We start from the raw sequence: 27,474 nt of genomic DNA on the forward strand, positions 1-27,474 counted from the left end.
TGATTGCTGCAGCTATTTTTTCCATGTCATCTGCCGCCATTTTGTGTAGATGAGGGATGCAACGTGCACTGCATCCTATGTTATGCTTGTGTGTGCTCCACGTGGGTTTCTTCAGCATTAATGCCATCTGGCTCATTAAAGGGTTAGCAAGACCCCTTGTATTCTTCTGTCCCTTGGTTGTGGATCACTTACAATGTTCTATCCTTTCTGGTCATTTTCTTCTCTCCAGGAGCACTTCTCTTTTTCCTGGGAAGTGTGATATTAACCATGCTCAAGCACCATTGCAGGAAGGAGGCTGAATTTGCACCACTGCATCCATGCATTACTTCACCCAGGTGGCACCTCACTCATTTGATCTGCTACCAGCAGCTGCTTCATGATCTCCAGACACTTCATAAATCATGAATCCGGCTACTTCATGATCCTAGCTCAAAGCAGGTCCTACTTTGTTTCCACTGTTGCATCAGATTTAGGGAAAGTGTGCATTCATGCATAAGCGCATGGTATAAATTCAGTGTTTAAAAAATATGCCCCAATTTCCAATTCCAGGAGAAGAAAATACATTTGTGTCGAGGTGGGTGGGAGTATGTAAGACCATTTCTGGGACAGCAACAGGGGTGGGGGACAAAATAAAATGAAATGTGACAAAAGTGTTGTGTGACATGGACACACTTTATGCCTCCATTATTTATTTATTTATTTATTTAAAATATTTCTTGGCCGCCTTTCAGGGCAGAAGCCCTCCCAAGATGGCTTACAGAAAGAAAATACATAAAAACAGTTAAAATATTAAAAGCGATAAAAACATAAACACAGTGAAATAGCAATAAAAGCAAGAATAAATGCCAACAGCAAGACTAGCAACAACAACAATGGCAATAACAGCAATAACAGCAGTCATATCTAGAGAAGGTCATGGTAAAATAATGTGTTTTCAAGGCCTTCTTAAAAGCTTGCAACGATGGAGTATGGCAGACCTCCGATTGCAATTTGTTCCAAAGATGTGGGGCAACTGCAGAGAAGGCCCTCTCACATGTGGTCACTCACCTAACCACTTTCATAGAATCCTCGAATCATAGAATAGTAGGGTTGGAAGGGGCCTATAAGACCATCGAGTCCAACCCCCTGCTCAATGCAGGAATCCAGGCCAAAGCATCCCTGACAGATGGCTGTCCAGCTTCATCTTGAATGCCTCCAGTGTGGGAGAGCCCACCACCTCCCTAGGTAATCGGTCCCGTTGTTTCATGGGTGAGCAAATGAGAAGGGCTTCTCTTTCTGATCTTAAAGTACGGGTGGCTAATATGGGTGAAGGCAGTCCTTCAAGTAACTTGGTCCCAAACCGTGTAAGGCTTTAAAGGCCAAAAATCACATGCTCCAGCAGCTTGCCCAAGAATGGCAAATTTGACACAGGGCAGTAGTTGTCTGAAACCATAAGATCTAAATTTGGTTTCTTCATCAAGGGCCTCACCTCAGCTTTTTTCAAGGTTGTGGGGACCTCACTGTCCCTCAAGGAGGCATTTACTGCCTCAGAGTTCCAGATATCCAGCACAGCTCTGGCAGATTTTACAAGCCAGGATGGACAAGGATCTAAAGGGCAAGTAGGAGGTGTCAGTCCTCCAAGCAGTTTGTCCACATCCTCAGGTTGCACAAGCTGAAAAGTATCCATAACATGACTAGATGGTGCACCAGCCCCGCCCATATCAGACTCTGTCAGAACAGTGGCATCCAAGTTAGCACGAATACAACTTGGATGCCTGACACACAGAAATTAAGCAAGGGAAGTTTTTCTCACTAATTATTAGCCCCATACCAGGAAAAAAGCTTCCACCTGTTAAATTTCTGTGTGTCAGGCTCTCACACAGGAGCAAGGCGTGTAATAATGTGGCACCTCAAGGACACAGCCTAAGAGCTGTTTAGCCTGGCTGTGCGATTACTAGGAGGGCGAAGGTTGTAAAATGCAAACACGAAAAGTTATATATTTTATTGGCCTAACTGCTGTGTCTAGGGATATATGACAGGCTGCATGATAAAGAATTCTATGTAACTTGAAAGCCTACATACACCAATAAAAAGTGATTTTTCAAATAGAGGTTCTTAAGTTTACCCATTTCATTTTGCTTATCCTCTATGACTACCAAAGCAAACTATGTCCAGGGTGAAAGCCAGCAAAGGCAGTCGAAAGGTGCTAATGGTGATACTTCTGCATGCAGGAAAGAAAAATGGGAGGGCGCTAAGAAAGCATTCAGCTTCTTGTTAAGTCAGTGGGTGGTAATTGTTGCATTTTAATAAACAATGGCAGAACATGAGTTGTATGTTTTGATTCTGTGGAAAGCCCCAAGTTTTCAAATAAGAATTGGCAGGACTACAAGAATGCTGTATTGGAATGAATTTTTCATTATTTTCAACAGCTAGGATTAATACTTCGGGGAAGTTTTAGGATTATATGGCACTGGGGTGGGGAGAAATGGGGCAAAAGTGAGTTTTGCTTTGGGGGGATAGACAGGCTGTGTGTTCCAAACTGGGGAGATATGCACTGTAAAGATACAGTCTAGAAGTAAAACACAATTCATGTTCAGCCACTGTTGATTAAAATGGTACAATTACCACCCTCAAATCTGTGCAATGGCAAGATTTCTACTGACATAACAGGAAGTTGATTGCATTCTATGCATCATCTCATTTTGGCTCTCCACACCCAGACACATCACCATTGACTTGGTAGATTCTTTTTACTATTGTCCAGGGACCCAGGAGGAGAAAACCTGATGCCTTCCAGATGTTTTGGACCACAACTCCCATAAGCCCCTGCAAGCACGGCCAATGCTCAGGGTTGTGGAAAATGTAGTCCAAAATATCTGGAGGGCAAAGTGCTCAACAGGGAGTTGTACTCTAAAACATCTGAAGGGCAAAGTACATTCCTAGATTGTTTCTGTGTTGGCCTTTTCTCTAGAATTGCTATCCTTCGCTCACTCACTGTTTAGAAAGAATCAAGATGACATAATTTCATTTCAGTCCCCTGGTGCCTTTACTGACTAATTCTGGACAATAATGCAATTGCCGGTGCCTTTAATTAAAGTTTCCTGCTTGCAGGTTATTGCTTCCTATTAAGTTTAGCTTAAGGAATGGATGGCCTGTTAATTGTCTCTTGACCACATCTCTTAATTCTGTAACAGTGTTTTTTTAATTTTTAATTGCCCTTTTTATCATGAATTATTCATGAGGAAAAGCCATGTTGTTATTAACCCTGAGCCAAAATGGGAGAGTTGGAGTGCCTGTGGGAGAACCTCAATATAGTGGGCATTATGGAAACCTGGGGGAATGGGGAGAACCAGTGGGATATGGTCATGTCTGGATATAAACTCTACAGGAAGGACAGGGAAGGGTGTACTGGAGGAGTTATTGCTCTGTACGCCACAGAGGGCATAGTGTCGAGCAGACTAGAAAACCTGAAAGGGGCAGGCTCTTCCACAGAAGCGCTGTGGGTGACAATACTGGACTCCGAAACTAATCTAATATCAGGAACATGCTATTGTCCCCCAGACCACACTCTGTGTGAACAGAGTGCTGGACTAGATGGACCCTTGATTTGATCCAGCATGTCTCCATATGCGGCCTTCAGTTGCTTTCTGTACAGCCCATGGGAGCTGGGGTGTGGGGAGCAGATTGCAGTTTCCCTGAGCCCATTAGCAATGTGGAAACAATGGTCTTAAGATTAATGGCAGAAAGGGAAGGCTTTAACCTTGCCTCCTCCCCACAATCGCTGCAGGCAAGATTGCTGTTTCTCTATTGCTATTCACAGTGGGGAAACTGTGATCTGGATCAGGATAGGTTGGAGGAGGCTTTAATCTCGTCCCCAGCAATCCTGATCAGACGTGCAGCCCTTGAAGGCTTCTGCAGGGGCCCTTGAAGGCTTCTGCAGGGGCCAATGCAGCCCACTCAACCCCAAAAGGTAGTCCACCCATGTTATATAATACTTCTATGTATGTCACCCTTGAAACATTTACCAGAAAACTACTGCCAGGTAGTAACAAGCTGTAAATTCCATGACTTCACATGTGACTTGGGTGTGAATATGCTGCTGGTACTGTCTGCTGAGAATGCAATCATTTCTACAAGCTAGTTTCAAACCTGTTTATTATTAGTCTCAGCCCAGCTGGGTTGTTACTGATTCACATTCCCCTGAGAGTCTGCTCTGAAATCCTGTCCAGCAGATGCTGACCTCAGCTGGAGTTCTCTTAGGCGAAAACTCATCTGGCTGGCCATGGGGCTGGGAGGCAATGTTCTCGACCTAACTTGGTCCATTTGGTGAGTCGCCCCTTCTTCTTGTTTTTCATCATTCGTGCTGGCTCTGTTTTGACCCTGCCACTGGCTTGGCTCCTCTAGAAGGCATTTAGAGATATTAGTTCTGCCTGAATATGTGGAAACCAACCTATAAACAATTACTGTCCTCCACCCACTATGTGATCATTAGTAAGTGGATTTTTCACAAAAATAGATAAGCTGAACTCTGTGGCCAAAGAGCTTTCATTCCAGACAGCCCTCTCCTCCCCACCACCTTGTTGAGATCCTTTGCCTTCGATGCCTGCACAGCAGGCAGAAATTCAACAACTGTGATAATGCTGAGAACCTGCACATGAACTCTGCATGCCTAATTTCACGTTGATCAGCTCACGTTTTAACTATCTGGTGCCAACTATATCACATGATGGTGATTCTTCTCTCTAAATGGAAGCACTGTATTTTATTTTATTTTTATTTTTTTAAGGGCAGTCATAATTGTTGTGGAACACACAGTTTCCGGAAGAAAGAACAAGTGTCGCTAAATTTGAAACTTGTTTTCTTAACACCCCAGCTCTATCCAAATCCTTGTGCATGACACAAACAACATAACCTCACAGCAAGCCACAGACAATGCATTGCTTTCCTAAACTTGGGGATTCCGTTTCACTGTTCTGATCATCTAAGTCCACTTCTAACTAAACTGCCCCAAGGTGTGTCGCAATGACCTGAAGCCACTCCAGATCAAGAATTGTGGGTCCCTGTGTGGTGACCACATTATTCCAGCCCCCATCTTAGACAAGATTCAGTTAAGCCATTTGCTGTCTGTCAACACTGGACAGAAAAGAACTTGGGGACCTGCCAGGGAAAGAAGAACAGAACACCCAAATTCAACCAAACCCTTCTTCCATCATTGCCACAGAAAGTTTCAAAATTCACACATACATTTTGGCCTTGGGACAGTAATGACATCTAAATCTACTCTCAGGGTAACTTCAAAGTAATCACTTTGCTTCTGATCCAAGTGCACACTGAACTATTCCCGCTGCAATGTATCCTCAGTTGCACTGGGGTTTCCCCCCCTTGCCACACTATACTAGGAATGGTGATCCAATATTCCCTTGCAGTGAATGGGGAAAGGCTGTATTAAGTACTAACAGAGACAAGAGACATAATTGCTATAAATCCTGGAACTGTCTACTCAGGGCCAAATAGCATGTAATGTTATTCATGATTTTACAAAAAGGCATGCTTAAGCTGGCTAGGTTTATTGTGTGTGGGGGGCGGGAGCAGCCCTGGGGTCCCAATCTGGAACATGATCCTGATCAGGGGCATATGGTAGTTTCCTGCTGAAAATCCCCTCCCCCTAGTGGCTGCTATTTGCCTCCATAGCCAAAATAAAAATGGTCAGCATTTAAATGGTAGCTTCTTAGATGAAACAGGTCAGAGAGAAAGCAGAGGACAAGGTGAGAGATAAGATCCAAAAGTGATAGAGTAGCAGATCTCCAACTAAGGCTGCCAGCATTTACTGGCTCTGCTATTCCTATGCTTTTGACAGCAGCCTCTTGAAGAGTCTGACAAATTAAGCTTATCCTATAGCCTTCTCTCAATACGATGACAAAACTTTGCTTACTTAATAGCATCCTGACATGCAAGAGTTAAAGTCATATGCAGAAGGTCACTGTTTAAAAAAAAGTTCTCAGCTCTTGTGTTTTCCAACTGCTTCTTCCATCTTTTTTCTTAGGACAAAACCCATTAAGGGGTGGGGTGGGGGAGACAAAACAGTGCTCAATGCCTTGTAATTGGTAACAATAGGAGCCCTCTGTCTGGAAGCACCCAGGGTTGATATCTTAGCCAGCCACCTATAAATTCATTCCAAACTGAGTCCAGATTACCATCAGAGCAGGCTGAAGCATCACATAAGAAGTGGCCATTTCTTATAATCTCAGTCTTCTTTTTTTATAAGATATCGCTGACTTGGGAATTTCTGAGAGATGTTTTGTCAAATTTCCAATGTAGGACAAACCTTTTCTGGGCCAGTAAATGTTTTCTACTTATCTACTATCCATTTCTTTGAAATATTAATCGACTATCTGCAAGACCTCAGATCCAGTGCTTCCTGTGCTGCCCTACATGGGAATAGGATAATTTATGGCTGGTGGAGGCAGCTACCTCTATCTGATGAGGCATAGCTCAGAGAAGTCAGTTATGTCAATACACAAAACCCTGTGAGGGAGAATCCCAATCCCCTCAAATGACCAGGGCAGTTTTATGACATTATCCCTTTTGAATTCTCCATTAAGAGACAGGATTTGGCCCTGCAGTTTGTTCTTTCCTTTCACAGTGAATGATGCAGGAGAACTCCCACTTACTTCAGGACGTTGGAGGAGGAATCCAGTGATCTGCAAACCACTCATTCCAAAACAGGCCCACTGATTTTGGTGGATCAGTTTTAGAGGTAAGCAGCCTGGGAATCGCAGCTTCATCATTTGATGGAAGATTGCTAGTTCAGAGAATGTATCCATCCCATTTACTTCCCTAAGATTATGTGGACTTTGGCTATGTCAAAGCTTGGTGGGAAACACTGAGTGGGATAGGATGGGAAACAGGAAGCTATCAAGGCTGGTGGTGGGAAATGCACTCGTTTAGCAGCTGCCATACCACAAATAACAAACCACCCAGTTCATGTGCCCAGTTCCCATGGTCTCGCTGAAACAAATTCCTGGGTAAAATTATATGGATTGGAAGACGCTGCTGGAGGTGAAATAACAACCATTCCATGTTTCACCTGACAGACAGAAAAGGATACACACGAGGAGAGACCATAGCAAGGTCCTGATCTCCCTTTAGCTTTATTTAGAATGAATGTAGATGGATCTTCCAGGATTTCTTCTCTATAGGGCATGTATTGAATTGAATATGTGCACGTCTCTTGTGCATATTTCATTTTACTTAGAACTAATTTCAGTGAAGGCTGGTGGCTCTGATGTCAGTGGGGCGGTTTCAGTCGGAACCAACCAGAACTCTAAAGGAGCTATCCAAGGTTCTGAAACCCAGCATGGATTCACCGCCCCACTGACATTGGAGCCACCAGCCCTCTCTGGCTAATTTAGGGCACATCCCTATGCATGTTCAGACAGAAAAAAGTCTTACAGCTCTCAGCATTCCCCACCCAGCCATGCTGTCTAAACATTTTTATTTATTTTATTATTTCATTTATTACATTTCTATACCGCCCAATAGCCAAAGCTCTCTTTCAATAAACATTTCTGTCTAAACATGCACAAGATTGCACCCTTATACAACTAAGTTGTATAAGGGTGCACTCTGGGCTCTCCCACACCGGAGGCATTCAAGACGAGGCTGGACAGCCATCTGTCAGGGATGCTTTGACTTAGATTCCTGCATTGAGCAGGGGGTCGGACTTGATGGTCTTATAGGCCCCTTCCAACCCTACTATTCTATGATTCGAGGATTCTAAGTTGTTCAAATTATTATAGTGATCAGGTAATAAACCACGTCAAATGGAGGTCACCTGTGCAGTGGCCTTGTAATTATGTGTAGCTCTCAACAGGCCAAGAGCTCAAATGTGACAGGTGATTGCAATATGACTATATTGTTCTTATGAATCTGTCCTAACAGTTAGCTCTTCATATGTTCTTTCTGTAAAGCAGGGGTGGGCAACCTGCAGCATTCATCCTACTTTCATGTGGCCTGCACACCAGGTCCCGGTTGGTTGATCTTGTAAAAAGAGAGAAAGAGAGAGAGAACTTGCATACTTGAAGTGTGCCCACCCCTGTTTTACAGAAAGAACGTACACATTTTCTGGTATTTTGGTAGAACTAATGGACCAGAAACTGACCCTTTGCAAGACCTCAAGTCCCAATTTCAAGGAAATAACAGATTCTGCTTTAGTTAGCTTATTTTCCAACTGATGCCTCAGGAATGAGAGTTTCCAAACACTCTAATTTAATTGCAGTATATTAGAACAAACTATTAGCCAGTTTCATTTTTAACACATCAATTTCAAGTCAACCATATGTCTTGATGGATTACATTTCTTCAGGATGTGCCTAATATAGTCATCTCTTCAAAATATTTAGCCTTTGCATGTGAAATATCTGTCCTTACCATGTAGAACATTCAGAAGAAATTAGTAAAGCCACAGGATTGAAGATTTTATTATCCACGGAGCTCTTAAACCTCCAAATATTTTCTCCCACAAGAGTTCCTTTGAAATATTTGTGCAAAAAGTTGGGTAGCCAACTTTTCAATTGGCCTCTGTAGCTGTCCCACAGCAATTTGATCTGCAGAAATTAGCAGGTGGTAATATTTATCTGCATGCCATGACAATTTTTGTGTGCAAATCATATCACTGTTAAAAGCACAAGGAACAGAACAGACTATTTTTCTGATTAGTTGGTAACCATACAAGTAAGTGAGGTATTTTGGCAGTCAGGTGCTTACCTATGATCTTCAAATTAATTGTTCTGATATACATGGCACATTTGTATTCAAGCAAATGGTGTTCTCCCTATAGAAAGAGATTAACAATCAATGCCTTAACAATAATGTTGCCAGTGTTTTAAATAGGCTGGTATACCAACTACACCCTTATCTGGACAGAGATAGCCTAGCTACAGTTATCCATGCTCTGATAACTTCTCGTCTGGATTACTGCAATGTGTTATATGTGGAGCTGCCTTTGAAAATGGTCCGGAAACTTTAGCTGGTCCAAAATAGGGCAGCAAATTGTTAACAGGGACTGGCCAGCAAGATCACTTTATGCCAGTACTTTTCCAGCTGCACTGGCTGCCAGTCCATTTCTAGGGCCAATTCAAAGTGCTGGTATTAACATTCAAAGCCCTTAACAGCTTGGGGCCAGGTAATCTGAAGGATTGCCTCCTCCCATATGTGCCTGCCTGGACCTTAAGATCATCCTCAGTGGCCCTTCTCCATGAGTCCCTGCCAAAGGAAATGAGGCAGGTGGCTACTAGGAGGAAGGCCTTTTCTGTTGTGGCACCCCGGCTGTGGAATGAGCTCCCTAGTGAGGTTCGCCTGGCACCTACATTGTATTCCTTCTGGCACCAGGTGAAGACCTTTTTATTTTCCCAGGCATTTTAGCATTTTAGCTTTCTAGACTTTTAGCTTTGCTGTTTTGAATCTGTATTTTAAATCTCTGCATTGCTGCTAGGTTTTATACTTGTTTTATTCTGGTTGTAATGTTATATTGTGGTTTTAATATTTTTATATTTTATATTGTTTTACAGTGTGGTTTTTGGTTTTAATTTTTGTGAACCACCCAGAGAGCTTCGGCTATTGGGCAGTATGGAAATGAAATACAGACAGACAAGGGGTGGGAAGGAAAGAGGCAGCGAGTAAGACTACAGCATAGCATTGCCAGTGTTTTGTCCAGTCTTTGCAAATGTGCCTTTAAAACAGCGGTGGGAAACCTTTTTCAAGCTCAAGGACCAACCTGCAAAATGGGAAAGGTTGAGGGGTGGGGGCATTCCATCTGTGGGCAGGGCCAAATGTGACTATTCTCATTTTAAGCCAATTTAGAAGCAAGCAGGATGAGGCTTCTGCCTGTCTACAGAGAAATAAGCAGGACTGAATCACTCAGCAGCATTTTCCAGTAGTATCCCAGATATCAAGCCTCTGCATATCTACTCACAAGTAAGTGCAAAATGCACAACTCATTTCTGTGCAACAACTCTCCACTGGTTTTTCCCATGCCACAATCCATCTGGACAGCCTTACTGCTGGAGAGCAGGACTTCTAGGAGCCAAGAAGAGGCACCTGCTTGGTCTCGGTAGGTTTTTGCTTTCCAGACTTTTTTTTAAGCTCAATCTCAAAGCTAAGCAATGAGTAATAACAAATTTAAATGAATAGGCCTATGAAAATGCAAGAGATCTATTTTTGCTGAAAGAAGCTACCAATCACCCATTTTGCTAGGGAACAAACAGCGGGTTCTATCAGATGATTATTTTATTATGCAATTGACCTGCCTCTTTCACAGAATTTTACCGGGGGGGGGGGGGGAGACATTGTTGCCTTCCATTTGTAATCCTCCTATATTTTCCCACAGCCTCGTCTGTCTTTTCTCTGACCACAAAAATTCTGTTAAAGAGGGAAAGGCAGAATGGCTCCACAGTGTCTTCGCTTGGCAGTGTTAGGAGCTGTCCATCTCGAACCGCCAAAAAAAGCTCCTTTTGAGCTGGCAGAATCTAATGATCTGGGACATTGTAGCAAACAAAATAGACCAAAAATCGGGGATTGAGAGGTTTTGCTTTCACTTTCACAGCTTTTTAGCCCTTGTCCATCAGAATAAAAGTACTGCTTATGCAGCCAAAAGTGTTGCTGAGGCCGGTTGTATGCAGTCGCATGAAAGCTCTTGTGAGAGTGATTTTACCCAGCACAAATTTCTGCTCGGTAGCACAAACAGATGGGGAGGAGGGTGTGTGTTCTGATGACCAGCTCTCAGTGAGACACTGTTTCCTTCCAAGAATTCCTGTGATTAGGTTAGAATTAGTGCTGGGCCAAAAAGTTTGTCAACATTTTTTCTGACTATTCTCATTCAATTTGATAGAAAAGAAATTGCTTTTGAAAAAAAACATTCAACGGAGAAGAACATTACAGAGAAACTCTCATGGATTGGGCATGAGGTTCTTGTGCCTGCTTTACTTATGAGGTGGCTGAGGAGTGTGTGTGAGTGTCTCATCTTTCATTACACAGCCATCTCTCTGGCTTCCTACACTTTGATTGAAGCCCCATGGAAAATGTCATAAGGTGATTTCTCCCCCACAGGGCTTTTTCAGTTCAAGAAGCATGGCAGGCAGGGAGGCTGCAACATGAAGGACAAATATGTAGTAGAGAAAACAACAACAACCACAGTACCTTCAGCCACTTAGCAATGAGAAGGTAAGCTCAACCCCACAAAAGAATGTGGGTCCTAGAAATAGAAGGTCCCTTTGCAGAATTTTCTCCACATTTTCTCCCCCATTGTTTTCATGTGTGCGGTGGCCATCTTCCCCCAGAATGCCCTGGATTATCGCTAGATATGGTGCATTGTGAAGGATGCAAAATGTTGGCCAGGCTGCCAACACAGTTGGTGCTTCTGCCACACAAAAAACAAAAACCCTTAGGGGAAAAAGAAAAAAGCTATGCTACAGCCACTGCTAACGGTGAGCCCCACCTCTGAGAAACTGTTTGAGAACTTCTCCTACCCTTGGAGAAGTTTGGTGAAATTCTCTCCCCCCCTCCCGCCCACAGTTTCTCTGTCCACAAATAGGGTGCAAAAATTTGAGAGGCCGTTTGTGCACAGCTCTAGTTAGAATTGTGAAGGAGTCTTCTCTACTGAGGAAAAAAAAGGATGGATCATGTCATCACTTTGGTGACAGTTTCTCAAAAACTACTTCTCCAAGACAGATGGGCAGGAGCCCTTTGCACCAGGTCCTCCAGCTGACTATGCCGGGGCATCAGCAAGTGGTTTGACAGGACTTCTACTTTTCTCCATGGCGTCAATAAAACAACCCACGTTAGTTAAGTGGAGCTGCATCTTCCTGACCTGGGGATTTCCAACCAAAGAAGGCTATTGGAAACAGATGTGTATATGCAGACATACACAAAGATGGATATAAATGCATTGTAATCCTGTCTGTATGTAGCAATGACGTAGTGTTGTATTTTTGTTCTCTCATAAAGAAATTGCCTTGGTCTGCACCCCACTTCTCTAGATACCTTTGGTATATCTGCTCTGACATGACTGAGGACTTGAGTAGGAAAGCATTGTTTTCACTTCCCTCGCTGCAACTGACCAGGCAGCTGAGTGCTAAGAGGGACGGTGAGATCAGAGCAATCAATGGCATCAGGATTTTTCAGTCTAGCCACATACAATTGTTGGATTTTAACTGGTGCCTTGTGTTTTGGGAGCTCCTTAAGTGGACAGATGATACTTGTTCCTTAACAAGGCTAAATTGTTCTGGACATGGGAGAATGGATACTACCTACAAGTTTTCTTGGTGTCGGGGCAACCAGCTAGGGCTATACGAATAACACAAAAGGAGCATTTCGTTTCATACAACCGGATTGGCATGTTATGAATGTGGGTTTACCATGCCCTAGCTTAAAGCCCAACCCAGCTCTACTACACCATCATTCATGTTTCTTTTAGTAAACCTTCTTTACTGCAGTGTAGTAACTGTGAGTTGAACTGTGACCGAGGTGTACCCTGAAGCAGCCGTGTAAGTAATAGTACTTGTTTCAGTAGAGAGTCGAGAGTATTACATATATCCTCTACTATTAATATATATATTTATTTAATTTCTTATCTGCCCAATAACTAATGTTCATTGCATTGCAAAATCGCATTGTTAATATTGTAACAATACAATTTTGCTATATGAAGTTCTTTGAATCTTTGGAGGAAATTGTTACACCTGGGGAATAGATTGGCTAAATTGTAAATGAGTGTTGCTTCTGTTTTGTCTGAATACATGAATTGTTGTCGGGAGAGTTCACACATGTATAACTCACAATTAAGGTATATTCCAAAATGGCTGAAAGGACCAAACTGCCATTGAGTGAAGAGGAAATGTGGCATGTGAGGGGAAGGAGTATAATAGACACATACGCAATTATCTTTTAAGTTCTAAAATAGCCAAACATTAATTTGGGAATATTGATGGTTACGTATTACTGTCATCTATGTTCGTATAATTGGTATGTTTTAGAGGGAAAGATCTTAATGTCCCTGATAGCCATGATAGTGTGGTCACTGAACTTGAGCCAGACATCCTAGAAAGTGAAGTCAAGTGGCCTTAGGAAGCATTAGTAACAACAAAGCTAGTGGAGATGACAGTATTCCAGCTGAGCTATTTAAGATCCTAAAAGATGATGCTGTTAAAGTGCTGCAGTCAATATGCCAAGAAATTTGGAACACTCAACAATGGCCACAAGACTGGAAAAGGTCAGTTTACATTCCATTTCCAAAGAAGGGCAGTGCAAAGAGTGTTCAAACTACCGTACAATTGCACTCATTTCACATGCCGACAAGGTTATGCTCAAAATCCTACAAGCTAGGCTTCAGCAGTATGTGAACCGAGAACTACCGGAAGTACAAGCTGGGTTTCGAAGAGGCAGAGGAATTAGAGATCAAATCGCCAACATTCACTGGATCATGGAGAAAGCCAGAGAATTCCAGAAAAACGTCTATTTCTGCTTCACTGACTACGCTAAAGCCTTTGATTGTGTAGATCATAACAAACTCTGGCAAATTCTCAAAGAGATGGGAGTACCAGACCACCTTACCTGTCTCCTGAGAAACCTGTACGAGGGTCAAGAAGCAACAGTAAGAACCGGACATGGAACAACTGATTGGTTCAAAATTGGGAAAGGAGTACGACCAGGCTGTATATTGTCGCCCTGCTTATTTAACTTATATACATAGTACATCATGAGAAATGCCGGGTTGGATGAATCACAAGCCAGAATTAAGATTGCCGGGAGAATTATCAACAACCTCAGATACGCAGACGATACCACCCTAATGGCAGAAAGCGAAGAGGATCTCAAGAGCCTCTTGTTGAGGGTGAAAGTGGAGAGTGCAAAAGCTGGTTTGAAACTCAACATTAAAAAAACTAAAATCATGGCATCTGGCCCCATCGCTTCCTGGCATATAGAAGGGGAAGAAATGGAAGCAGTGACAGATTTTATTTTCTTGGGCTCCAAGATCACCACAGACGGTGACTGTAGCCATGAAATTAAAAGACGCTTGTTCCTTGGGAGGAAAGCTATGGCAAACCTAGACAGCATAGTAAGAAGCAGAGACATCACCTTGCCGACAAAGGTCCGTCCAATCAAAGCTATGGTTTTCCCAGTAGCAACGTATGGCTGTGGGAGCTGGACTATAAGGAAGGCTGAGCGCCGAAGAATTGATGCTTTCGAACTGTGGTGCTGGAGAAGACTCTTATGAGTCCCCTGGACTGCAAGGAGGTCAAATCAGTCCATCCTAAAGGAAATCAACCCTGAGTGCTCCTTGGAAGGACAGATGCTGAAGCTGAAGCTCAAATACTTTGGCCACCTAATGTGAAGAGAAAAGTCACTGGAAAAGACCCTGATGCTCGGAAAGACTGAAGGCAAAAGGAGAAGGGGATGGCAGAGGATGAGATGGCTAGATAGCATCACCGATGCAATGAATATGGACTTGAGCACACTCCGGGAGAGAGCGCAGGACAGGAAGGCGTGGCGTGCTATGGTCCATGAGATCATGAAGAGTCGGACACAACTGAACAACAACAGCAACTATGCCTTAATGGAATGGCTTTTTTTACTGGTTCTGTACATCGTTTTTTAATCCATTCAGTTGTGTAAGGTATTATTTTTTTCTTTCCAATGGATCTGTATTGAGGGGAGGAGGTTAAGGGCAGTATCTTCCTTTCAGCATTGTTTGTAAGCTGGCATGCATTTTTTTAAAAATTAACATATGGACCATTATTTTGTTGTATTTAATGATACAATTTTTTTTTTATAACTTCAGCTGGGACCATTATTGCAGAAATCATCCATCATCTTTGAAATTGGACAAAGGTAATGTGACTCCACTTCAAGATTGTGGCAGGCAGGGCTGCCTGAATATTGAACCCCTGATGGGTGCTTGCCATGGTTTCTGTGCCATCCAAACCTGGGTGACGGGTTGTTAAAGGGGGAAACAACCTTCCAATAACCCATGGTCTGTTATAGGGTTATTTGAGGGTTCAGGTTTGGATCCAACTGAGGGGAGCAGGGAGGATTGGAAAAAAAGAAGAAACGCTGGAACAAAAAAGGAAGAAAACACCCACTCCTCCCACCGTCACCAAAACAATCCAGCAGAGCTTTGGAAATGGCGGATCATCGGTCACTTCACTCTCCCACCTGAGTTATGATGCTCTGTAAAAAGCAAGACACTTTTTTTGTTTTTGAAATAACCAAAAAAATTGTGGTCAACTAACTAATTGATTAATCTTGGTAGCCCTCTTTTTATTTCCAGGAAAGGAAAAAATCTGTACATGGGATCTGGGGTATCTATAATTACATAAGTGAAGAGGTTTTCTTTTCTTTTCTTTGATTACTCACTGACCAAAACAACCAACCTGCAGCTTCAGTGAAAGGAGTCAGTCTACGGAAGCAGTTATTAATGAACTGATAAAGCAGGGAGGAATTCATACACAGTATTCCATGGCATGTGGAGAATGCAGTACACAGCTGGGAGAACATCTCAGCTAATAGCTCACAGCCCAGCCGCTTAGCATATTATGCAGAACCAGCTTTTTGAAATGGAAAATGCTCCCAGACTGAACTACAAACGTGCAGCAAATTCTCTTTCTCATCTTATATACAGGTCATGCCACCTTCCAGTATAGGAATGAAGGGGCTTTGGACTCACCTTCTAGTATACTGTCATATTTTGAAAGCTATTTTTAAAGGTCCAAAGCAGGTATGATGCTGAAGATCCATAAACAGGAACTCCTGTGGATTCAGGGTTGTTGTCTGTGTGTTTTAGATCAAACCACCTGCTTGTGGGGTGATGGTGTAAAATTGTATTTCAGCCACAGTGCTGGAAGAGAAGATGTAACAATTTCTCCCTACTCTGTTTTTCCAATCAAAACTGAACTCCAGCTGTTATTTGCCCTGTATACAGAAACATACCAGTACTATACAATTTGCATCAGGAATATGTAATATGGGGAAAGTGTTAGAACCCCCCCCCCCCCAACACACACGCAGCTACCATCTGATTTTGGTATCCCAGCGTAGCTGCTTTTTTGTTTATTTTTAAACAGAAAATCCTGTTCACTGATCTCCTGCATCATGTCTGGCTTAGCCATATTCTTAGTTGGCTGAGGCCTCATAATGCAAATCCTACCTACTTCAGCCTACCTGGTTCTCACAGATCTATCAACCCACTGTGAGGGCCTTTTCACAGTCAGAAAATGTGTACCCTAAATGCATTTTAGTTTGTGTGTGTGTGCACGCACATGTCAATGCTATATAAGCAAGCGGGGCAGAGATGTAGTCTTGCTGCTGGAAAAATAGGCACACTATAGTTTAACCCAACTACCTATTTTCTCTAACAGGAAAAAAAAAGAGCTGGATGTGCTTTCCAACACACATGCAGACACATGGAAAGCATAAAAAAGGTAAAGGTGTCCCCAACCAGTCGTGTCCAACTCTAGGGTGCGGTGCTCATCCCCATTTCTAAGCCGAAGAGCCAGCGCTGTCCGAAGACGCTTCCGTGGTCATGTGGCCGGCATGACTGAACACCGAGGTGCACGGAACGCTGTTACCTTTCCCGCCGAGGCAGTACCTATTTATCTACTTGCAATTTCTTGCTTTCGAACTGCTAGGTTGGCAGAAGCTGGGACTGAAGACAGGAGCTCACTCCGTCACGCAGCACTCGGGTCTCGAACTGCTGACCTGTCGACCTTCCAATCTGCAGTTCAGTGTCTTAACCACTAAGCCACCGCGGCCCCTATGGAAAGCATACATCCTCCCAAAATACTAAAGATAAAATAAATCTGATGCTGCAGTCCTTAACACACTTACTATGGAGTAGGCCCCATTGAACACAAAGGGCAGGGCAGGATTAAAGAGAGGTCCTATCCCTTATCTCGGGGGGGGGGGCAGGGATTGCCAGGTAGTTTCCCTTTTTTCAATTTTCCTGTTTCAGTGCTGGCAAGAGCCTCGGGTAAGATGTACATAGTCCTAGGAGTAGCAGAGAGAGAGAGAGAAAGCAACCAGTTCAGTCCAGGGTCATGCACAGGAATTCCAAGGAGGTTTTGCAGGAACAGGCAGAGAGGAGGTCAAAGCAGTCCAGAGGTCAATCCACAAGAGTCAGTTTTATTGAGCATCAAGGCCACTTTATCATGCGTCAAGGCTGGAGGGTGGTCCAGATGGATAGCCAGGGGTCTAGGAATCTGCCAGGTCTGGTGTCTTGCAGTGAAATACAGAGGTGACAGCACTGTTGTTTGTAGCACAGAGCTGGCTTCAGCTGTGCTGATTTATAGCTGGTTGTTAATCAGCACAGCTGGCTAATTAGGTCAGTGTGTTGCTTTTAAGGCAGGCCCCACGCTGTGACTTCCTTTGCTCTTTTGCTGCTCATGTCTGATTCTATGCCATTCAGAGGGATGAATTATCTCAGGTGCAGCTTCCAGCATTTGGGGGAAGTCATGAACTGTTCGAGAGGGGCCAGGTTGCTCCTGTAATGGTTCTAGGGGAGGACTGTCAGCCAAGGCCTCCTGTTCCTTGCCTTGCTCTGGCTGGGGCCCATTGTTCTGCCTCTCCCCCTCCTCTTCTTCCTCAGACGAATCCTCCTTCAGATAGGGCAAACAATTTTCAAAAAGTTTGGAACACTACCCAATTAGGACAGGAGATATGGCTATACCCATTCTTAACAAAATGTGCAAGGCTAAGCTCTGAAAGCCTTGCCTAGCCATTATCCACTGGGCCAGTTTGCGCGATCGCAACGTGGTTAATACGCCACACTGGCTTGTTAACAACCTGTGCGTGCTGGTTGCGTGCCTGCCTGATTTACACATAATTACCCTTGCTGGGTGTGGCATGTTGTGATGGCCAAACCAAGTGAGGGTGAGCAGGTTGGGTGGTTAACAAACCACTCAGAACCCACAGGCTGTTGTAGGGTTCTAGGGTAGTTTGTTAACCACTATAGCCAGCCACTCTCGCCAGGTGTGGACGTCACAACAAGCCATACCAGGCAAGGGTAATTATGTAAATCAAGGGGCATGCAACTGCGCAGGGTAGTTAGCAAGTCACCGTGGCTTATTAGCCATCCTGCAATAATGTGGACCTAGTCCATAAGAATGCTGCTGCAAAGGAACTTACACCACCCAGCTGTGAGGAAACTACACAATGCTGGAAACTTTTGCAAAAAACGCAATTAGAAGATGCAATTTGTGATTTTGCTAACAAAAAGAGCTTCCAAGTTAATGTTTAATTTACATTTATTTAAGACATATTGCATCTGTCTGAGTAAACTGCTAAATTATATAATAATTAGCTTTAATTGAATTGTTTAGTCCCTTTGTCATTTTCAGATCACTTCTTGACTTATGGCAGCATTTCCTCTTTGCAAGGGTGAGGGGCCGATTAAGATGGTCAGCCCCCAGAGGCTAATGAATCAGGATTGTTTCCAGAGGGCTCTGGGGGTTTTTCCAGCTGATATAGCAGGCTCTGTTGTAGAAACCGTGGTTGATCTGTGGAATGCAGAAATGACCCAGGCTGTTGACACAATTGCCCCTTCATGCCCTCTCTGGCATAGCGCTCACATGGTTCCATGGTATACCCTGGAGCTGAGAGCAATGAAATAAAGGAGATGGTCTGAGTGTAAATGGAGGAAAAACCCCAACAGATGCAATCAAACAACGATGTGTCCTATGCCCAAGTATATTCAGGGGCAATGAAGGCAGCAAAGAAACACTGTCTTTCTGCCATATTGAATTCTCTATATGGTGCCCAGCAGAACATTTTAAGGGTTGCCCGGGGATACTTACAGTATATGCTGGCCCTAAGGAGGCTATGGATCCATCAGAGGCCCACTGTGATATATTTGCAAGGCAGTTCAAAGATAAAATCTCTTGCATTTGCTAGGACTTCATTATAGCAGGTGGATCAGGTGAGGTATCCAGAGCAGTCTTGTCCACTTTTGTTGGATAAATTTCAGTGGGTACAGCTCAGTGAGGCTGACGAGGTGTTTGGACTAGGTCATGTGGACGATATCAGATTGTTGCCATTTGTGGTTTATTAAATCTGGCAGGGAAGGAACAGCCAGTTGGACCAGGGAGGTGATCAATGCCTCCTTATGCAAGGGAGTGGTCCTGGGCTGCCTGAAAGAGGTGGCAGTGGGACCATGCCTGAAGAAATCCTCCCTGGACCCAGAAGATCTCAACAACTTTAGGCCAGTGGCAAATGTTCCTTTCCTGGGCAGGGTCCTTGAGCTGGTGGTTGCCAGCCAGCTCCAAATTCTCTTGAATGAGACTGATTTTCTGGATCCACTTCAGTCAGGGTTCAGGCCAGGTTTTGGCACTGAAACAGCCTTGGTGACTTGTATGATGACCTATATCAGGAGACAGGGGGAGTGTGACCATGTCAATTCTCCTTGATGGCTTGACAGCTTTCAAAGCCGCCAACCATGATGTCGTTCTGGGGCGATTATCTCAGTTGGGAGTGGGAGGTACTGCCTTGCACTGGTTTCACTCCTATTTGGATGGTCGGCTCCAGAGGTGGTGCTTGGGGGATATTGAGCAGTCCTGGGGATTCTCCAGTATCGGGTTTTGCAGGGGGTGGTTTTGTCCCCCATTCTGTATAACATCTACATGAAAACTGTTAGGTGGGGTCAACCAGATCTTTGGAGTGTGTTGCCATCAGTATGCTGATGACACACATCTCTATTTCTCCTTTTCATCTTCATCGGGTGAGGCTGTGGATGTGCTAGATGATGCCTGGCTGCGCAATGGACTGGATGAGGGCTAATAAACTGAAGCTCAGTCCAGACAACAGCAAGATAGATGGTGTTAGTGGGTGGTTCTTCTGTCCAGATGAAGGATGCTCAAACTCCTCTGGATAGGGTTGTACTTCCCTGAAGGAGCAGGTTCATCGCTTGGGGGTTCTCCTTGAGCCATCTTTGTCACTTGAGGCTCAGGTGGCCCCAGTGGCATGGAGTGCCTTCTACCAGCTTCGGTGGGTGGCCTAGCAACGTTCTTATCTGGACAGATATAACCTAGTTTCAGTAGTCTATGCTCTGGTAATCTCCAAATTAGATTACTGCAATGCACTGTACATGGGGCTACCCTTGAAGATGGTTTAGAAGCTGCAGCTTGTGCAAAATGCAGCTGCCAGATTGAAAGTAGGGACCAGAACATATAACACCAATTCTGAGCTGCTTGCACTGGCTGCCTGTACATTTCCATGGTGCTGGTTTTGACCTATAAAGCCTTACATGGCTCAGGGCTGCAATGCCTGGCAAAGTGCCTCTCCTGGTATGAAGGCTACCCATACACTACCATTGTCATCTGAGGCTCTTCTCCAAGTACCTCCTCCAACAGAGCTTTGGAGGCTGGCAACAAGGGAGAGGGCCTTCTCAGTGGTGGCCCTGCAGTTGAGGTCTGCTTGGCGCCAACCTCTCCCAGGCATTTGACAGCATATAAAGTTTTTAACAGATCCTGGGATTTCTTATTGTTGATTGTTAAAAGTGTGTGTGTGCGGTTTTTATATTATTTTATAATATTGTATTTTTAAGGCTTTTAGTCTCTGTAAACTACCCAGAGAACTTTGGCTATTGAGTGGTTTAGAAATGTAATCACTGCACTGCACTGAATGAATGAATCTTTTTGTAGGCCCCACACTTTTCCATAGGCCCTTTGGAGTTTCGTAGATCTAAGGCACTGTGTCCATTGTGCCTAAACCCAGCCCTGACAATGGGACTTACTTTTGAGTAAACATGCATGGGATCGTGCTGTGAATATTCTCCAAACAGCTGGAATCTGCTGAGGGGTGGTTTAGTAACTGTTAAATAAGTGCTCCCAGAAGTTAAACAGCAGACCTCCAGAAAAAAGAATGATTCATAAACTGATAACGGCATGAGAGTGAGGAAATTTTATTGCTTCTTACTAATCTGACCACAAACATTTTCCAACAGGTGCTCGGGGCACTCGTGCACATTTCACATAGCAATCCTATTTCCCCAAATATGGATAAGATATGAATGCTTGGGCAATGCAATGTCCCAACAACAAAAGCAAAACCTTGATGGAAAACATGTGGACTGCGCACGACATCTGAAAAAGAAATGCTCATTTATCGTGCAACAGTTTGCATGAAAAAGCCCTCAGTGTTGCGAGCACTGGCCGGGCAGGCACCCAATTGATGCAAAGAGTGCCAATTTAAATGACCTAGGCCCCTGAGACAAGAGGAACCAACCATGCCTGGAGTGGAAAGCCGTGTTATGGAATGGACACAACTGATATGAAACAATCAGCAATGCAGACAAGCCACAGAGAGACAGCGTAGCTTCGTGCTGGTTCCAAACACAAAACTCCGTTCACCTCAGTGGCTGCTTAAAACGTGACTGAAGGAAACTGAATATGCAAACACAGGGCTCCCAGATTTGGAGATATGTAGGTTTGGCTGCTTTCCTTTAACAAGATTAAAAGTGGGGGCAGAGTGGGGGTGGAGCAGCAGAGTTGTGGGAAGGAAGTAGAGAAGACTGTAATGGGATTCACCTGCAGGTGTCAAAGTCTAAATGTGGTTCAACTCAGCCTTTTAGCCTGGAAGAGGCAGACAAACACAACCATTTTCATTTGAGTTCAAAAAAGTTTATTTGCCAAGCCTGGACAGTATGGTTCATTGAACGCTAACCAAACATTACTTAAGAAAAAATCAGCAACAAGAATTGTTATTAAATAACACTTCCCACAATATACCGCTAACTAATAACTGGAAGTGAACTAAATATGACAAAAATGATGAGTCAGTACATACAGTACAGGTTGTCCTGGTTTGAAGACCCCACTTTTCTCATCATTCTTGGGGCACATTGGTGCCTGCAAGCCCCATGTTGCCTGTCCTTGCTCTGCTACCTTGGCTGCCTCAGGTTTTTTAAATCTTTTGTTGAGCAGTACTGCCACTCTTCTTGATCCCTCCCTGCTGCTGCTGTCCCACTTTCTTTTCTTTAAGTGAAGGGAGAAAGCAGGTTACCTGACGCCTTGCAGTGTAGGCAGGGCAAAGACATGCCCAGGAAGACTACCACGACCCCTTCCATCCTCCTCAGCCCGAGCTAGGGGACTCTCAGGCCTTTCAGGATACACTTAGGGCACAGAAATAAAGGGTCAAACTAGCACCCTCTATTTCCAGCCCCCCAAGCTTGAAACATTACACAGTAGCAAGTAGCCCAAGCAGAAGGCTCTGAATTTAGTACTGAGGCTTCCCGGGAAGAAGGCACGCACAGCTCTAGAGGTAAAGGTAACATTTATTTATAAAGGAGAAAGGAAAAGGGAGGGAAAGTATACAAAGAACGATCAGAGAGAACTGTTGGAACAATGCTCCAGGCAAAAATAACAAAGCAGTACCTAAGCCTATCCTATACATTACTTAAGTATGGATCGCCCAATCCAAAAACCTCATCAGGCCAGAGACAAGTGGGCACAGGTAGATGAAGAAAGAGGGCAGTCCCAAGCCCTTGCCTTTTATGCTCAGACCCTTGATAACTCTGGGAAAATCTTATTTAGCCAATCACAGGCCTACTCCAGCAGCGTTCCCGAATTCTGAAAGAGAGGGGAGGGAGGAAGTTCCCACAGGAATGCAGCTTAGATCATTCAGCCTAGTTAACTGAGTCTTACTCTGGCCTTGATGGCTAGAGCTATCTCAAGACCCCACAAGTGGTTACATCACCACATGCTGTTTCAGCTTGCTCAAATGGAGTGGTCACATAGTCAGAGCACAGGAAGAAAATGGAGTTCATCACTTAATGCACAGAGCAAGAGTAACACTTTTCCTCAGGGTCTCTAAAGGGACTCACAGCAAAGGCCTTGTACAAGGACAATTAAGATATATCATTTTAATTTAATTAAAAGCAGGAATCACATGTAATAATTCTACATGCATAACCATTCACTTATCACCAAAACAATAAAACAGAGCGCAGCCCTCCCAAAGTTCTGTATTTCAGCTTGAGTCCACAACAAAAATATAAATAAAACTTCTATCTGAAGCTTGATTTTTTCAGCTGACCAAAGAAAGAAAACAACAGCCTCTATTCAGTTCACTCCAGCTTCACAGCAATCTTCTCAAAATGGACCAGGATTCAGCAACACAGGAACAACTTTGTAAACAGCCCTGTCTCAAGGGTTCAGGGTCTTACAGAGAGGAGAATGCAGGCTTCTTCCACACTGCATTTTGGTAACTGCCTAAAATAGTGGCCACTCCCTATCTCACTCCTTTACTGGGCATGTGCAGGAATATTTCCTCTCAGAGTTTTTAAAGAAAAATATACCAGAGGGGTACACAATAATAATTTTTTTTACACTTTACCTCTTGGGGGGCAGTGTTTTCCCCTAACTGGCTGGCTAGCAAGGTAGGTAAAGCTATTGCCTGCTGAATGGTATACACTAGAAAGGAAAGTGCTGAGCTGGCCAACTCCAAGACTGCAGCTGCACACCATTTTAAATTAAATTGTTCCACGTACTACACACACCCCCAGCAACACTGGCAGAGAGTTCACCCAATCAGATGCTACTTTTTGGGGGTCCAGGGCCAATGAAGGCACTGAAGTGGCAAGGGTGGTGATAAGCGGGCTTGGTATGCCCCCTTGCTACTCTAGTGCCCTTATTGGCTGCGTGATTCCAAAGGTGGAGTCTGATTGGTTAAGCTGGTAGCCACTCTTGCTCTGAGGGAAATGTTTTAAATTAAAACAGTGCTCAGCTGCAGTCTTGGCTTCCAGCACAGCAGGTTGCTTTCCACGGTGTGATTTGCTGCTGCCCGAGTGCCACTGCCACCTCTCTGGTATGGTTTGGGGGCCCTCCAGGTGCCCCCCCCAGGCTGCAGGGCCCCAGATCTCCACCTGATGGCCTGTGTCTAGTGGTGCCTGCCACTGACAACATCCACAGGGTGGAAGTCCCTTGAGTATCTCAGGCAGAAGCATCTAATGTAGTGGTGTGGCAGCACCACTGAAATGAAGATTGCCTAAATGCAGCAATAGGTATTTCACAGAAAGTGAGACTCTGTCTGGGAAAACAAGGTGGCAAAGTGGCGCAGGTAGAGTTCTGGGCCTGGAAACATGGGTTCAGCTCCAGAGTGAGGGATGGTGTTAGGAACGAGCAGTGTGCCAGTTGGACCTTACATTGATTATAGATTCACACAACAGAGGTGTACACTAGCTCCTGTGATCACACTAAAAGGCTGGACTCAGTTATAGGGTACAGGCAAGGAACACTGAGAAGACAACAATTTTGGGCATGTTCAGGATGCAGTTAAACAAAAGATTCAGTGGTTTGGCTCCTGGAGTGAACAGGAGTCTTTCTAAGACTCCCAGTTCTATGACTGAATTTGGGCTGCTCAATCAGGCTTTACAACAGCCATGCTTCCAAGCACACTGGTTTAAATTCTAACAGCTTTCAATCCAAGGGACAAATAGGTGGAGGTTCCTAGAACAAAAGAGGCCTTGAGGGATAAACTGGACATAGGTCCCAGGGCATAGTCTGAACACACATGAGGCAGCCACCTTGCTGAAGCTAAGCAGGTTTGGGTCTGGTCAGTGCTTGGAGGGGAGACCACCTGGGAACCACATGTAGTCACCTTGAGTTCCATGATAGAAGAAAGGTGGGATATAAATGTAATAAATAAACTGATGGTGCTTTAACCTAATGATCATCATCAGCTGCTCATAACATTTCCAGAGATAGGGATGCTTCAAGATTGGGCAATATTTCTTAACAAGGCTTTAGACAGGCCCATTCAAGTTACCCTTCAGGTGGCTTTGCTGTAAACAGTGACTTAATAGTTAGGTAGGCATTTGCATATATGCCCATTCTTTGCATACTCACATGAGAGCCTCTCCTGTTAATTCAGTGATGATAGAGGACACATAGGTAGGCTGACCATATTTCCTTGAGACAAAAATGGGATATTGGGATGACAAAAACGGGACGGGGTTCTCTCTCTGGGCAAGAAGCCTGGCCCTACAATATATAAAGAAAACTGCACTAAGGTAAAAAAAATAATAAAACCACAATATAACAAAACAACTGCAGCTCCTTTTGTGGTCTCTCAGGCTATAAGAGACCTAAAAAACAACCTAAACTCACTGCAAAAGAACATGGAAAGGGGCACAAATGAATAACACTAATTTATTGAATATACACAAAAAAACCCACTCATAAATATACATATATAAATACTTATAAAATATCACATGAGCAGTAAACAAATCTGTATGGCATACCACACTGAACACTGTAATGCAGGACTGCAGTGGCCAGACTGCAAAAAATCATAAACATACACCCAAAAGAAAAAAAAAAGGAATGAACACCCCGACTGCTATCACAAGCCGGTATATGCTAATGTCCCACCGGAGAGTTCCGCTGTAATAAAAAAATAGCTAACAGCCTGTTGAATGGAAATATGAGGCTGAAAAGTCCGAATCAAACTGAATGTAGGGCAGAAAGAATCTCTATGGGCGGAATGATGGTAGAAATAACAGTAAGACTCACCCTCCTGGCTCCCACATGCTGAATGGGGCTTAGCGGCCACCTCTTGAATTCCCCGCCACTGCAGGCAAGCCAGGGGGCTGCGTCCGATCGTCTCTAGCTCAAAAAGCCTGGCCCTGACTGGATAAAGGAAATGGAACTTCCTCTTTCGTCACCGTAGTAGTTTTACTGCACGCACTGTAGCATAGAGCCTTATGATAAACGCGTTCAGTTTTTTACAAAAAATTAAAAACAGGACAAAATTGACATATTAAAATGACGGGATGGTCGGGAAATATGAAAAAAACGGTACTGTCCCGTTTAAAATGGTACGTATGGTCATCCTACACATAGGTCATTAACATTAAGTACATCAGGCAATAGTAGCTTGTACCTTACTATCAGCATCCTTTTGCTCCTAGGTGCTTCCAAGCCTTCTGTTCCAACAGCCTTCCAGAACAATAAAAACATATTAGACAAGGCACACCCAGGGGGGGGGGGGAGGTGCTTGCCAAAATAATTTGTGAAAGCCAGCATGGATGAACTTCCCAGTAACAGAAGGGAAGAGAACAGAAAGCCGTGCTTCGTTTTGCCTTCCTTTTCTTTTAGAAGTTTTTGTAGATTTTATCTCTCATGCAACACACAGCCTTTGAATCATGGGGGGAAAGACCTCTGTAAATAAAACTAAACAAAAGTATTACAAAATTATGAGGATAGTGCCTTGGAGAAACAGCCTTGGTTGTTTTTATCTCTCCTCCCCGCCCCGCCCCACCCCGCCCCCTTCTAGCTACATTTATACTCTTGTGCCAGTAAGGAAGTTTACACAGCCCCTAAAGAACATTTTAAACAAAACTTGAACAACCAGTTTGTAAATGTAATGGATGGAGAGTTGTGTCACTCATCACTAACTGAATCACAAAGGTCCCTGTGTCTCTCATGAAGCCATGCTCCAGACAAGAGCTAGAATACAATTTCTGTAGAGGGGAGATAATCTATCCTCTGTTAGAAGAATCAGATTTTCCCCGTATACAAAACAGCATGTTTTGACTCCTCAGAAAATGTGATCATCACCTACCCACAACAAAAGGGCTACCATGAGAGAAGCCATGTTGAGTGCATGCAACAAATGAGAAGCAAACATGTATTTATTTTGCAAAACACCCTCAAACAATCCTGATGGTGCAGAAAGGGCACAGCACAGTGTGAGGTGAACAAAACGATGCTGCAGTTGCGACTGAAGCCCACAGAGGATCACATGTTGAACTGGTCTTGAACTCTGCACTTCAGTTAATAGCGGTGGTTGCATTTTATACGCTAGTCCCTGAGGCTCACTGAAATCAATGTGGCTACTGCTGATTTGCTCCATGTAGTGCTCTGATCTCTCTGTGTTCAGAGAAGTCAGTATGACAAAGAAGCCAATAAGCACAGTGCTAGTTCCAAAAGCTTGCCAAGAAGGCAAGTTTCCTCTGGCATCTGAAAGATTAATTGCTTGTATCGTGGCTTACAGGATCGTGGGAACCCTGTTACCCTCCAGAAGTCTTGCTGAACTACAGTTCCCATCATCCCTGAACAATGGCCATGCTGGTTTGGGCTGATGGCAGTTGCAATCCATCAACATCTGGAGGGTCACAGGTCCCTCACCCTGTAATCTTAAAGACATTTATTAGAGAGTAAGTCCCAGAGGACACAATGGGGCTTCTGAGTAAGCAGGCACAGGGTGGCATTATCAAGGCTATTTATTTTAATGTGGCCACTTTTTTTTTGGTAACCATTGTGATGTTTTTACTGTATTTTACGATTTTGTTAGTAACTGCTACCGCAGGAATATTTTGCACCAAAGACAAGGGATATAAATACTATAAACAAAAGAAGATGGATAGGATTGCGAAGTTATTACTGCTGAGATCTTAATCGAGGGGGAAAGTTATGTTACACCTAGGGCTTTTCTACATGAGGATTT

General features: G+C 43.9%; 1 long non-coding RNA gene across 2 annotated transcripts in view; it reads right to left on the reverse strand.

Moving 5' to 3' along the window:
- The window catches only part of LOC146348326 (uncharacterized), a 70,055-nt gene that overhangs the window by 15,406 nt on the left and 27,175 nt on the right, over positions 1–27,474 (reverse strand). Inside the window, exons 2-3 of one of the 2 annotated variants that reach the window (XR_014789926.1) lie at positions 24,870–25,004; positions 18,260–18,623 (exon numbers count right to left, since the gene is read on the reverse strand). This is a non-coding gene — a long non-coding RNA (uncharacterized LOC146348326). Of the gene's footprint in view, positions 1–8,745; positions 8,813–18,259; positions 18,624–24,869; positions 25,005–27,474 lie in introns of those variants that run through there. The other variant, XR_014789925.1, reaches the window with a different exon arrangement.

This window comes from Heloderma suspectum, chromosome 4 (assembly GCF_057233095.1).
Source record: "Heloderma suspectum isolate Gila_16-S chromosome 4, 16-S_ref, whole genome shotgun sequence".
Taxonomy (NCBI): domain Eukaryota; kingdom Metazoa; phylum Chordata; class Lepidosauria; order Squamata; family Helodermatidae; genus Heloderma; species Heloderma suspectum.